The 15,010-nt window shown below is 32.9% G+C and overlaps 1 non-coding gene and 1 pseudogene across 1 annotated transcript; both read right to left on the bottom strand.

Moving 5' to 3' along the window:
* Positions 1-8,083: 8,083 nt before the first annotated feature.
* On the bottom strand, positions 8,084-8,213 carry LOC126021203 (small nucleolar RNA SNORA51). The gene has a single exon (XR_007499805.1). It is a non-coding gene; the product is annotated as a small nucleolar RNA SNORA51 (small nucleolar RNA).
* A 1,031-nt stretch (positions 8,214-9,244) lies between these two features.
* On the bottom strand, positions 9,245-9,367 carry LOC126021219 (uncharacterized; annotated as a pseudogene).
* Positions 9,368-15,010: the final 5,643 nt, after the last annotated feature.

Here is a 15,010-nt window from a genome sequence, read left to right as displayed (position 1 = left end):
TAAAACGTAATGTAATATAAATGTAATTATCTCAGTCTTTCACCATCTTGTCACACCATTCTTCATTCTTCTTTCCCTGTCGTAACTCCTGGCCATCATATTGACAAGATGGTTACTATGAGAATGAGTCTCTCATCTTTTCTAATCTACTAACTTCTTGTCAATAAAACTCTTTCTGAACCCATTGCCATCTTTCTTTTGTGATTGGCCCTGTATCAGCTGTGCAGTCAAACTTCTTGTGTTTACAAGGATTACCTAGATTGTTTCAGTCAACAGCATCCCCAAGCTATATATCCTACTTTGAAAAACTGATTTAGAAGATGTATTAAATGGAATGTTTGATTTGTAGATTTCTTGTAGAAGTTAGTGTAGAAGATGAATCTTGGATTTATGCATTGATTTGTGGGCTAGAATTAAAGTTCAGTCTTTGTTAAATCTCTGACATTTTATCAGTTCAATACACTGATTGTACCATAGTATATTGTTCTATCTGTATTAGCATATAACATTTTTCTTAGATTTTAATCATAAGCAAAAATTAAAATATAAGACATATAGTTGTATTATTACTCTGTCTCTACTCTTCCTGTATCTTTAATAGATTATTTTCACTTTACTGTCTTCTCTAAAAATTATTCTTTTCGAGGAAAAACAAAATACAGAATTCAAGTGAAAACTAGTACTTGCTTGCTTTCTCCCTACCAAGAGAATCTAAATTCATCTTGAGAATTACAGTTCTTCAAATATTTGGGTGGGAGGGATCAACTTTCAGGCTGCATATATCCAGTGGGTCTCAGGTGCAGTTTGATTGTTGTATTAATGAGTCTAGGAAGATTTGAATATTTCCATGAGCAGGAATTTATGTAGAATTTAATGATCCTAAGAATTTACTGGCACTACTAAGAACCCGAGACATAGCACAGTGATAGGGTATTTGCCTTGCATTGCAGCCAACCGGGACGAACCTGGATTTGATTCCCAGCATCTCATATTGTCTGCCAGGCGTGATTTCTGAGTGCAGAGCCAGGAGTAACCCCTGAGTGCTTTTAGTGTAACCCCAAAACAAACAACATCATAACAATAACAATAACAGCAAAAACCAAATAAATTTAGTGGCTCTAACCTGTCAGGTACTCACTTCACGAGCAATAATAATGGAAGGTCCCAATATTAGGAGACTAATATTTTCTATTGTGGCTGCTTCTTTCTACTCTGTGACTTTCTTGCAATTTCCTTTGGTTTTGCAATAGAATAAAATAAGTGTTTAGTTTTTTCAATTTTTAATACTTTCAAAGCGGTTTTTAAGGAATCTCAACTCCACATTCATTTTTTTAAATTTTTGCTGATGAGATACTATTCATTGAAATGCTATGGATGATTTAATTAAATCTGAAAATAAATTCCTCTATCATTTACAATGAAGTAAAAAAAGCCAATACTTTTATCAGTTATTATTAATTATTTTATAGTGCACATGTTAATGCCTTAACATTTTTCTGCTGAGTATTAACTGTCACAACTGTTTTATCAGACAGATTTCGCCTGAGACTTTGAAAGCTTCTGCTTGAATTTCTCACTCTTTGAGAACTTTAAGGGCTCAGTTCTTTATCTTACTCAAACTCCCATCGTTTCACTGCCTGAATAAAATCCTAGATCTCTGTCAAACTTTTGCTCATTGGTCAGTCAGAAAGTGGGGTCCATTTGATGAGCTAGGGATTTCTCACTGAGCATACTGTGAAGGATTTCAGCCACCAATCTTCACAGCTTTTCAAGATTGTCTCCAGTGTTTGGAATCATTAGATCAACTCAAATTTAGCACAACTAATGTTAGGATTAGATTATAACAACTATTATACCCAGTCTGGTGGAACTCTGGGCAGTTTCTATATGGAAAAATGTCTGGCTCATAAACTGAAGTCACAGATGATCATTCTTCTTTCTCTTGTCTGTAACAAAAGCTACAAACCAACATCTTATTCATCTAGTCACTCACCAAATGTCTATAGTCAATTAAAGAGGTTCAACTATTTCTCTAGAAAAATAGCACATTTATTGACCATCCAGTGCTACAAATCCCATTATTTCTTCTGCCTGTGTCTGACCCAACTAAGGGAGTATTCTTTACTTGGCTGAGAATGCTGGATTTAGCTCTTTCTACTGACCATACAGCTCTGTTTATTCACTCACATTTTATAAAATTTATATAAAATGCCTGCACATTTTATGACCTGAGAACTCTTTAAGCTGCAGAAAACAAAGCAATGAACAAATATAAAGTAAAAAAAAAAGAGATATATTTGAAATGTAGAGGTCCCAATCATGCTGTTGACCCAGGTTGGATTCCCAAAATCATAGATGTTAACCGTAGCTAAAAATGATCTCTGAGTTCAGAGGCAGGAGTAATCTCTGAACAAAAGCAGAAATAAATGAAAGAAATTTAGTATCACTTGGAAGACCTTTTATAACAAATAATATTTTTTAGTAAGATGCATTTAAGATATAAATTCTATCAATAGTTCAGTAGTTTCATACATTAATAAAACTTCAGTACAATAAAGAATTTTCATAATACTAAATAATATTTGGTAATAATTCACTGTGTTATTTAAAAAAATCTGATGTTTTGCCCAAAATTTGTTATGTTATTTTCAAATTCACAATATTCTTCAATTATTTGGACATATTCTAGACCTATGATTTTTGTTCTTTGCTCACCTTAAGAAGTTAAAGATAAACACATATGAGAAGAAACTTTTAATGCTCCTTATATATTCATTCCTTAGGAGATTATAGAAAATTTACAAACTTTTGCATACATTTGGATAATATAACCTCAAACCTTACTTCCAATATCAATCTCTTCATTTGTTTTCAAAGGCTCATTGGAAAGTCCCAGTAACTTACTGAAATAAGCCCATATTGGATTCCATCACTGCTGATTTTTTGTAGAGTTCTCTGGTGTCATTTATTTTCCTGCTCTTCATGCTCTACTAACACCAAATTGCTAAAAATTTCCAAGTGTGCTGTCTTATTTCATACCTCTATGCCTTTATCTATGTTGTATTCATGTGGTTAATAAGTTTATTTTTCAGCCCTGTCCCTGAGAAACTTCCTCTATTTTTTTCAATGCTTCACATTGATTGGGAGGTTTTAGTCTTCCATTCCTCTTCTATACTACCTTTTAAAATCTTGTACATCTATTCTTTTCATTTATAAGTTATTTAAAACAATTTTTCCCTTGCAGAAAATCATAAAGCTTAAGTGTAGAAGCAGTGCCTCTCTTTCTAGCATTATATTTTTGCTATTTCAAGGTTAGCAATAAGAAGAGCTTTAGTGTCCAACCAGGAAATCTGCTAGATTATATAAATGGAGACTTTTTTTAAATTTAGAATTGCTATAAACATTTTGATTAAAAATGCTATTTGATTCTTTATTTTTTTTTGTTTATTCGGGCCAAGCCCATTTGATGCTCAGGGGTTACTCCTGGCTAAGCGCTCAGAAATTGCCCCAGGCTTGGGGAACCATATGGGATGCCAGGGGATCGAACCATGGTCACGATCTTTCCTTGGCTAGTGCTTGCAAGACAGACACCTTACCTCTAGCACCACCTTGCTGGCCCCATTGATTCTTTTAAAATGTAACATTATTTCATATAAAGTTTTAATGTTCAAGTGATGTTTATATATTATGAATAGTGCAAAAAATAAACCATTAACAATTGTGTTTACCTCATAAAATAGCATTGAAGTGGTTGATTTTATGTCTCTAAATATAAACTCGCATTTCTTTTTTTCGAAAGCCCCTTGGTACTCTTACTGAGTAATTTTTGACAGCATATCTTTTGAACTATGTTCTTGTTGTCAAATATTCTGAGAAATTTTCATTCTCTCTTTTTAAGTTTATGGTCCTCTTTCTCCCTTCCTTTGCTTTTTGTTGTTTAATGGATCATTGCATACATCTTCTGACATATGACCTCTTGTCAAATTGATGATATATAAAGGTCTTCCAGTGGTAAAATTTTTGTTTTGGGGTTATTTTCTTAATATAGAAAAGCTTTTGTTTTCTAAATAACGATTACTCCTTATGATGTTTGTTTCAGTTCCATGAGTAAAGGCTTTGGCACTTTGATAGGGAGTCTAAAGAATATATAAATCTCTTCAGGTAGGTTAACCATTTCATTACACTTATAATTCTATCTATGAACACAAGCTGATGTTCTCCTTTTTTTGGTATATTTTATTTTTGAGTGTTAAAATGAAATTACATTTATTCAAAGTTGTTTTATGATAATATATTTTGGGCTGAATTTTGATACTTCAAATAAAATAAGACTATTGTCTTACTTTTATATGTACACATAGCATATATGTTAAACAGATGTCTTATATTATAAAATATATAACTATTAAAATGTTTGTACCATGATAATTTTTTTTGGCTTTTGGGTCACACCTGGCAGTGCTCAGGGGTTACTCCTGGCTCCACGCTCAGAAATCGCTCCTAGCAGGCTCTGGGGACCATATGGGACGAACCATATGACCTGCATGAAATGCAAACACCTTACCTCCATGCTATCTCTCTGGCTCCTCCATGATAATTTTTGAAAGAAAAATCTTGTTCTAAGACCAAAATGTTTTATATTTATTTTTCTAGGATAAGAATATTTCTAAAATATATAGTTGAAAATCACACACACTCACATTATAGAGATAATTTTAGACGTCATCTAAATTATTCTAGTGACTCAAACAGTCTGAGTAAAAGCTATTTTTCACATAAAACCATTCACGAAGCTCTAACATGGATGCATTGGAGGGTGTTATGCTCAATAAAAAGTTTCCTTCATGTCTTTTATTTTTTGTGACTCACTTACTTTGTTAGATTTATTATGAGATATGTATCTTGTATGATTGGGGGATTTGGGCCATATTTGGTGGCACTCAGGGGGTAATTTCTGGCCTTGCATTCAAAAATCACTCCTGGTAGGCTCGGGGATCATATGGGATGGAAGGAAACAAACCCGGGGCTTTCATGGTTGGCCACATGCAAATCAAATGCTCTACTGCTTGCTATTTCTCAGGCCCGACAGGTATTTATCTTTTTCCTAGAATATTACATGACATTTATTTTTACTTTGTCTTTTCTTTAACTTGTTAGTATATAGAAAAGTAGTTGTGACATTAGTTGGTATATTCCAAATACACAAAATATACAAAAGTCATAGTCCAAAAATTGAAAGAGACAGAAAATTAAGCATAGGATTCTCTTTGTGACTCTTTGTGTAGAAGTACCATTTATACACCCAGGTTAATGCCCGCCAAAGAAATCACTACTTGACTCACTCTGATGCTGAGCATTTCATCCAAGACCTCAGCTACAACACAACACATAATAAATAGCTTCGTCCCATTAAGATCGCAATAGGGAAGCAACACAAAACCTCACTGTGCTTAGTGAACAAAGATGTTAGCCCCGAAGAACTAACGTGGGTCAGCGAGCTAGATATTTTATTTCTCCAATAAGATTTTAGAAAGTACTTATTGAGGACATTCAAGGAAATAAAAGAAACCATGGGACTGAGAGCCAATGATACTCAAGAGTATATGAGAACAAAAATGAGAAAATACAAATATCAATGACTGAACTGAAAACATTTTAGGTGAAATAAAAAACTGACTGGAAGGTCTTACCAGCAGAGTAACAGCTGTTGAGGACATAATTATTGGCATAAGCGAGGTCCAGGAGTACAAGATATGTGAAGAAGCAATAGTAAATATATCATCTTTGAAAAGTTCCCAGAACAATAGAGTTCATGTACCTACATGCTGTATTCCAAAAGGGTACCTGTTAAAAAAATACAAATACAAATACAAATACTTCAAAATAAATCCTAATCAGAAAGATGAAAACCACAGAAGAAATGGAATGCTGAAAGTGGCAAGATAAAAGAAGAAAATGACATACAAAGCAGTGTCCTTAAAATTTACAGCAGGCCAGATTGATAGCACAGCAGTAAGGCATTTGCCTTGTACACAGCATGTTGTAGAGTAGCTAACTAGATAGATGGATAGATAGGTAGATGATATATATACATATATATATATGATAGATAGATAGATGATGATGATGATAGATAGATAGATAGATAGATAGATAGATAGATAGATAGATAGATAGATATATTCGTAGATCTAGATAGAAAGGTATATAGGCAGATAGACAGAGAGACTGATAAGGTAGTTAGGTAGGTAGGTAGATAGATAGATAGATAGATAGATAGACAGACAGATAAATAGATGATAGATGGATAGATAAATAAATAGATAAAAGAATAGGTGGATAGATAAATGGAAGGATAGATGGATATATAGATGAATTGATGAAAGGATGGATGAACAGACAGACTGATGGATGAAAGAGAAAGTTAAAGATATAGAGAGAAGTAAAATGTCTTCCAAGAGGCAGGCAGTGGGCAGGGGAGGATAAAGAAAGGACCATTATGACGATAATATTTGGGACTGATCTTTCTGAACAAAAATGACATTCTTGGGGCTGGAGAGATAACAATGGTAGGGCATTGCCTTGTATGCTGCCAACCCAGGATGAACCCCAGGTCCCCCGAGCCTGCCAGGAGCAATTTTTGAGGGCAGAGCCGGGAGTAACTACTGAGTGCCATAGGTTTGACCCAAAAACAACAACAACAAAGACATGCTAAAATGTTATAAAGTGATATTCATGCTACATAACCTATCACTAATAGTAGTGCAAATCACTGTGTCATAAAGTGAAAATCGAGGAAGAGTAGCAAAATTGGTAGGTAGATAGGCAGGTAGGTAAAGAGATAAATGATAGGTACATATATATATATAGGTATATATATAGGTATATATATAGGTATATATATGGATCTACAGATGATAGATAGATAGATAGATAGATAGATAGATAGATAGATAGATAGATAGATAGATAGATAGATAGATAGATGATAGATAGATAGATAGATAGATGGATGGATGAAAAATCTGCCAAGAGTCAGGCAGGTAGAAGGGTAGAAGAGAACAAAAGAAAAACTTGAAACACAGGTGTTGGGAAACTTGCACTGGTGAAGAAGAGGTCTTGTATATTGTGTGACTGAAATTAAAACATGAACGTTTTATAACAATGGTGTTTAAATAATTATGTTAAAGACTATTTCACTATAAAAATTAAAATAACAAACTTTATTTTACCAAATCAATTTAATGTGACTGAAATATTAATAATTATGGAATTAGATAAAATAAATCTTAACTCTATACTATTTGTAAAATTCAAATATCATGGTATTAATTTTGATCCATAACACAGAACTTACCTTTCTGTTCCAAATATAAAGGAATAATGGGTGATACAAGGATGAGGAAAAGCGAATTGGATATGTTACTGTTCTCCTTTATTTAGTTAGTAAGCAATTACTTACCTCAAACCATCTTCTTTAGTTTAGGCTCTGAAAATAGAATGAAAATTAAGTCATGACTCAGTGATTCACTGACCACAATAAATTTGAAGTTGGGAATTCAACCAAGGAAGAAAAATACTAAAAAAATAGCATCTGAATAACATAAAGATGAATTCTAGTAAAGTTAAACTTAATCCTAATACATATTGAGGTCATTTTGGCTATAATTAAAATTAATAATTTCCAAAGAATTTATTCAGACAGTGCAGAAAAATTGCCTTTGTATTTTATAACTATGAAAATGGAATACTAACTATGGTTTAAAAATCAAGATGGGAATGCTGGGAACAGGGTTGAAGGAAGGACAACACTGGTATTGGGAATAACCTCTGGTTCAAAGACACTATGTACCTTAACTATTACTGTGAAAGATTTTTAATTCATGTTGATCACGAGAAAAATCAATAAAAAAAATCCTGAATGTAGTTCTTTAATATAATAGAACTTTTATTATTTGCTTTAAATAAAAATAAAATAATGACAAAAAATCAAAATGTGGTGCACTAGTTAATTGTGTGGTGATGGAATTATGTACAACTGAAACCATTATTAACAATATTGTAAATCATAGTAGCACGATTATTTTTTGTCCCCAATTCACAATACAGACCAGGCAAAGGGCCTGTGTTGAGGTGTATCTGGGGTACATTTACTGTACCTCCTCTTTCTATACAGTGTAAAGAACACAGCCTGAGGTAAGAATTGGGAGGCCTTATCTTTTCTTTTCTTTTCTTTTCTTTTTTTTATTTTTTTAATATATATCTATATATAAAAAATCCTTCACCAGTGCAACATTCCCACGACCAATATCCCAAGTGTCCTTCCTCCCCACCCCACACTGGCCTGTACTCTAGATAGGCTTTCTAGACATTCTTTCAGAAAGAATGAGAACAAGCAGTGCTGGCAGGGATGTGGAGAAAAAGGAACTCTTATTCACTGCTGGTGGGAATGCAGTCTGGTCGAACCTTTGTAGAAAGTGATATGGAGATTTCTCCAAAAGCTGGAAGTTGAGCTCCCTTATGATCCAGCTATACCACTCCTGGGAATATATCCTAAGAACACAAAAATACAATACAAAAATCCCTTTCTCACACCTATATTCATAGCAGCATTATTTACAATAGCCAAACTCTAGAAACAGCCTAGATGCCCCTCAATAGATTAATGGTTAAAGAAACAATGGTACATATACACATGGAATATTATGCAGCCATCAGAAGAGATGAAGTCATGAAATTTTTCTATACATGGATGTATATGGAATCTATTATACTGAGTGAAATAAGTCAGAGAGAGAGAAATAAACACAGAATGGTCTCCCTCATATGTGGGTTTTGAGAAAAATGAAAAACATTTGTGTAATGATTCTCAGAGACAAAATAGAGGAGGACTGGAAGGTCCAGCTCCTGACATGAAGCTCACCAGAGGGATCATTTAGTGCAGTCACAGAAATAATTACACTGAGAACTATCATAACAAAATGGGACTGAATGAAGGAAGTAGAAAGTAGCTCAATTATTGAAAAATACTTTTCAAACCACATATTGCCTAAAATGTTTTTCTTTAGGCCACTCCCAATGGTCCTCATGGGTCGCTACTGGCTCTGCAGTCAGGTTTCATTTTAACAGTGCTCGGGTGCCCTTATGGAATGCCAGGGATCATATCCTGGTCAGCCGAATGTAAATCAAATAACCTACCCTCTGTGATTTCGCTACAGCCCCTACAATATTTTTATTTATTTATTTTTGTCCCCCAATTCACAATACAGACCAGGCAAAGGGTCCGGAATGAGGGTGCATTTACTGTACCTCCTCTTTCTATACAGTCAGTTTAAAGAATACAACCTGTGGTAAGAATTGGGAGGTCTTATCATTTCTTTTCTTTTCTTTTTTTGATTTTTTAAATATATATATATTATATATAATATTATATATATATATATATATATATATAAATTCTTTACCAGTGCAACATTCTCATTTCCCAAGTTTCCTTCCTCCCCACCCTACACTGGCCTGTACTCTAGACAGGCTTTCTACTTCCCTCATTCAGTCACATTTTGTCATGATAGTACTCATTATTTCTGTAACTGCACTAAGTACTATATTTATTTTTGAAAATAATAAATAAATAAAAGCTCAGAGAGCAGTATAGATGTTAGAATACTAAAGAACAAGAACAAGAATATAATTCTATTACAAAATCAAAGATGTTGCTAGAAAATCTTGGAATGTTTGGCTGGTCAGCATTTCTCACTCGTATGCAGAGTTGGAGTTTCAAATCCTTGCATATGTTTAAAGTGTGTAACCCTCAACATCTGTGTGTACTGAACATCTGTTTTCTGTTTTTATTGAGAAATGTCTTATTGAGGATGCCAAAAAAAATGGAGTTATTGGCGATTTTACAATGTGAAGTTAACCAGCAGGTTATCCTTGTATGGAATAATAATGTCAGGAAAACTGTAATCATTATAATTAATCCTAATTCACACTGAGGTCATCACAGGCATACTTTCAAAAGAGATTGCCAAGTGATCACAGATTTCCAAATGTAAACAAGAACAGTGTCTTGGAGAATTTATTGCTTAGTAATCATTACAAACTTACCCTATGAATGTGAAAATAAAAATATAAGTAACCAAGTAAGATATTATGTGCATGCTAAATTAACATTTGAAGCATGTTTTGCAAAGTTTCAGTTCATACACATTTGTTGAAAATGAGTAATTCATTTGACTCACTCTATACTAATTTATCATGTTATTTTATCAACGCTGACATATGGTTTATCATTTTGAGCAAATTGAAACAATTCTAATTTTGTTATTCATTAATTCACTCATTTGGTCATTTAATTATTTGGGGTCTTTTGGATAATACCAGGAACTGCATGGGGCTTATTTCTGGTTCTGTGCTCACAGGTCACTCCTGTGATGTTTTTGGGACCAAGTAGGATGCTAACGATTAAAGCCACTGAGTTAGCAACTTGCAAGGCAAATGCCCTACATACCACCTTATTTATTTTATCCTTGAAAATTATATTTCATGTGAAAGATCTATTTTTCATTAAAATGACAATTTATTTCTCCATTCAATATTATTTGTACAAACAAATAATATTTGATTCATTATCACATACTATGCTGCTCATGTATGAGACACAATATATTATTATAGTTACTGATCAATTGGAATACAAACACACATCTTTTATACATAAAATATCCTTACTTTAAAGTGTTCGTGTAGTAAAATATATAATCATGGTCTCCTAAAATATAAAATGATCCTACTTTTGCTAAGGACACTATTTGTAATATGAGTGCTGATCTATAAGTTTATGAGCACATAGTCTAAATTGCAACATATTGAGTTATATTTATTCATTATGCACATACAGTGAGTTTATAAGAAATAAAACAAAAATAACATATAAACAAAACAAAACAAAGGATACATAGATTATTACATAGAATCCTAGAGGTCATAATGATTACATCTTTATTATAAATATTTAAGAATATGTTCCTTTCAATTCCTGGTTTATTGTTCTATTTATATTTTATATAAAAATAAGCCTTATTCAATCAAAAGAAAATTTTGAAAGAAAGAAAAGGAGGAGGAACAAGAGAGAAAGGAAGAGAGAAAGATGTGTAGTGTATGTAAATTTACATAAATAGTTGATATGTTCATTTGATAATTATTTGTTATAAGACACTATTTTTTTCTTATCTTTGTATATATTTTTTATTTATAAATTTTTAAAATATACATGCCAAACAATTTATAACATTAGCAAAGATTGCTTTATATAAAGGTAGTGCAGTCCTAATATCATCAGTTTTTTATTGTGAATAATTTGATAACATTTCTTTGTTTTAATACGATTTTTATTTTGATCATAGTGGCTTACATATTGTTGACAATAATATTTTAGGTACATAATTACTTAAAATCAGCAGGATTCCCATCACCGATTTGTCTCCCTCCACCTCCGTTCTGTCCTACCTCCCACATCCTCCTTCCTCACCCCGGGGCTGCTAGAAAATGTGGTCCCCTCTGTACCTAGCTTACTACTTAGTAGTCTTGAACCTGTTTGGTCTTGGTTCCTCCCTTAATTCCCCCTCTTACTGGGAGGCAGGACTAGATAGTTCAAGATATGTGGTTTTGTTTGAAGAAGAGAAAAGTAATAAACTGCGGAAAAAATTAAATATGCCGAAAATGGGCGGAATCCTTCTAGACAGGCTCTCATCATCGGTTTGAGAGACGAAGGGGAAAAAGGTGAAACACCCCAACAGTACAAAAAGACGTGTCAAATAAAATATCCAGTGAGCACTCCAACAATAAATATAAGCAAGACACTCTATTTTATATTTCAAGTATCTTATTGTCTTTGAAAAGATCTATCTCTACACATTCTATTGTTCAAATAAGTTAACCTTATACTACCTTTCTTAAATGTATGCTTACTCAACTTTTCTGATATTTTTATGCATACGATATTTTATCACATACTTAGATATATATTGAATATAAAATTTAGTGATTAAGTCACAGTAAGTGTAAAACATTTTAAAACTTTTTTAAAAACTATAAAATATTAAAAAGGTATAAGTTCATAAAATAAATCTGTTTCTCTGTTTCTTATAGGAGGATGTAAAAAATGAATATGTGCAAAAAGAGCATAAAAAAGAATGGGAAAAATTTAAGGTATATTGCAACACATATGTAAGAAAGCTAATGATATTTTTATTGTAAGCTATCATAAATAAGTGATGGAATTTTAATGAATGATAAATGTAATGTAAATCTCCTCACAAAACTATGAACATTTTACTAGAAACTTATTGTAACTTTTGAGTTTCAAAGTAATATTAATTTATCACATGTAAATATTTAATGGTACATATTACCACACTAAGTGCAGTTCCAAAATCTCAATATATCTCCATCACTGTTTATAGAACCCTTTCTATCTACTCCCTCACTCTTCCAAGTAATTTCAATTCTATCATCATGGTCTTATGGTTTGTTTTCATTGGATATTTTCTATTTCCTATTTTTGTTTCTTTGTATGCACATTTGATGAAATAATTTAGTATATATATGTTGGTTTTTGGGCCACACCCGGTGATGCTCAGGGGTTACTCCTGGCTATGTGCTCAGAAAATGATCTTGGCTTTAGGGGCCATATGGGATGTCAGGGGATCAAACTTCAGTCTGTCCTTAGGCTAGCAGGGGCAAGGCAGATGCCTTACTGCTTGTGCCACCGCTCTGGCCCCTATATTTTATCTTACTTAATTTGCTTAGTATGACTATTTCCTTCCATATAATATCAAAAGGTAACAATTTACTGTTTTTTTTTAAACCTGAGTAATAGTTCCTTGTGCATTTGTGACACAACTTATCCACTCCTCTCTAATAGGACATTTTATTGCTTCTAGATTTGGGCTATTATTGACAATGCAGAAATGAATATAAGTGAACGTATATTTTTAAATTTTTTTATTTTGCTCCTCAGAAAGCTATTTAGGGGTTAAATTTACTGTATAAATAGTTATATTTTTAATGTTATGGAAATTAACTGTATTTTTCAAATATTTACATGATATAATTTCATGAACAGTGAATAGGTAACTGTAAATCAATGCAAACTTATATATAAATAATCACATAATAGTTGATTTTCTTCATAAATTAGATAAAAATGTATTAATAATTTACTATAACCTAATCAATTTATATATATTCTATGATTTAATCTCTAGCTACAATTAGTTTGCTTGCGATTTGTCTTTATTATCTTTAACTTATATAGAATGCAAATGTAAGATGATGATAAATCAAAGGAAAAATTAGAGGTATTCTGATTTTCACACATCTATGAGATAATTAAAAACTTTTGCACTTCAAAATCATAACTATTGTCACCATCATTATCATTATGTTTAGAGTATATGAGAGAAATTAATCTGTTAAACCTGAAAAACGTTGGAGCCAGAGCAGTGGCACAAATGGTAAGGCATCTACCTTGCACATGTAGCTTAGGATGAACCGTGGTCTGATCCCCCTGGCCTCCCATGTGTCCCCAAGCCAGGAGCGATTTATGAGTGCATAGCCAAGAGTAACCCCTGAGCATCACCAGATTTGGCCCCAAAACCATAAAAGAAAAAAGAAAAAAGTTTGGGAGACTCCCTCATTAAAGCTCTACTTTCTAGCAACATTGTAATGATGCAAGTTTCTTCTTGCCTTGATGACTTCCTAATTCTGTGTGCTTGATAAGCTAGTTCTTGCCATTCTCTTATCAATAAGACCCAGTTTATCTCTACAAGTAATCTTCATTTATCCATACATTATAATTCACTAAAATATAAAGGATATCTATTGCTTAATACATAAAATACTTTTTATTTTCATTTTCTGAAATTAATGTTATCCTTTGCCCAATACTAGACATGCTTAATGTTTATTTTTTATTGTTTTTATTTTGTTTTGTTTTTGAGTCATACCCTGAAATGATCAGTCTTACCCCTGACTCTGGCCTCAGAGACCACACCTGGTGGGACTCTAGGGTGGCATATGTGGTTCGGGGGATAGAATTTGGTGGGCAGCAAGCAAGAAAAGCACCTTAACCACTGTACTACCTCTAGAGTCCCCAATTTTTAATTACTTTAAAATTTCCTTATAAAAATTCAAAGTGCTTTAAAATTTTACATGCAATTCTCTTTTTTTTAGTTGGAAAGGCTAAAACAGTGAGTAAAGCACTTGCCTTTCATGCAGGCAACCATAGTTTGGTACCTGGCACCACATGTGTGTATATGTGTAGTGTGTGTGTGTGTGTTTACCAAACTCACTAAAAGTGATTTCTGAGCAGAGCCAGAAGAAAGGAGAGTACTACTATAATGTGGTCCCTAACACAACAAACAAACTAACAAAAATAGAACATTTTTTACTTACCAACATCCCCTTCACTAGAAAATTATACTTTCAGTCATTTATCTGAAATAGATTTTTCTGAACTAATTTGTGTGACCTTATTCTCAGTGTCTGAACTTATTTGTCTAAACTTATTGTCTGAACTATTTCCCCTGAATTTATTGTCAGTTTTACTAGTAGAGTGTGGCCTCAAAATGAGAAATATCGACATGTTTTGCATTATGGCGCTTCATAATTATGCATGAATCATCCTCTAAACACAACTCTGAAAGAGATCAGAACAAAAGTGCTATGACTTGCTGATGTAACTTCAGACTATGATAGAGATAGCTAAGGTCAATTTGGGAAACAAGTCTCTATTGAAATGATCATTTTTTAATGATTCCCTGGCAGGCACCTTATCAACGCATGATGACATGAGATGGACATCGTTCTTTGGGCTGGGTATTTCATACTATCAGATTTAGTTAGGCGATTGTATGAGCAATTTACAAAATCCACTCACTGAGTTAGAAAAAAATTTAGTCTAGTTCCATGTTTTAACCTCTAGAAGATTTGTGAATTTTACAAGGTC

This window comes from Suncus etruscus, chromosome 10, assembly GCF_024139225.1.
Source record: "Suncus etruscus isolate mSunEtr1 chromosome 10, mSunEtr1.pri.cur, whole genome shotgun sequence".
Classification (NCBI taxonomy): Eukaryota; Metazoa; Chordata; class Mammalia; order Eulipotyphla; family Soricidae; genus Suncus; species Suncus etruscus.
This window is presented reverse-complemented; position numbering and strand designations above follow the sequence as displayed.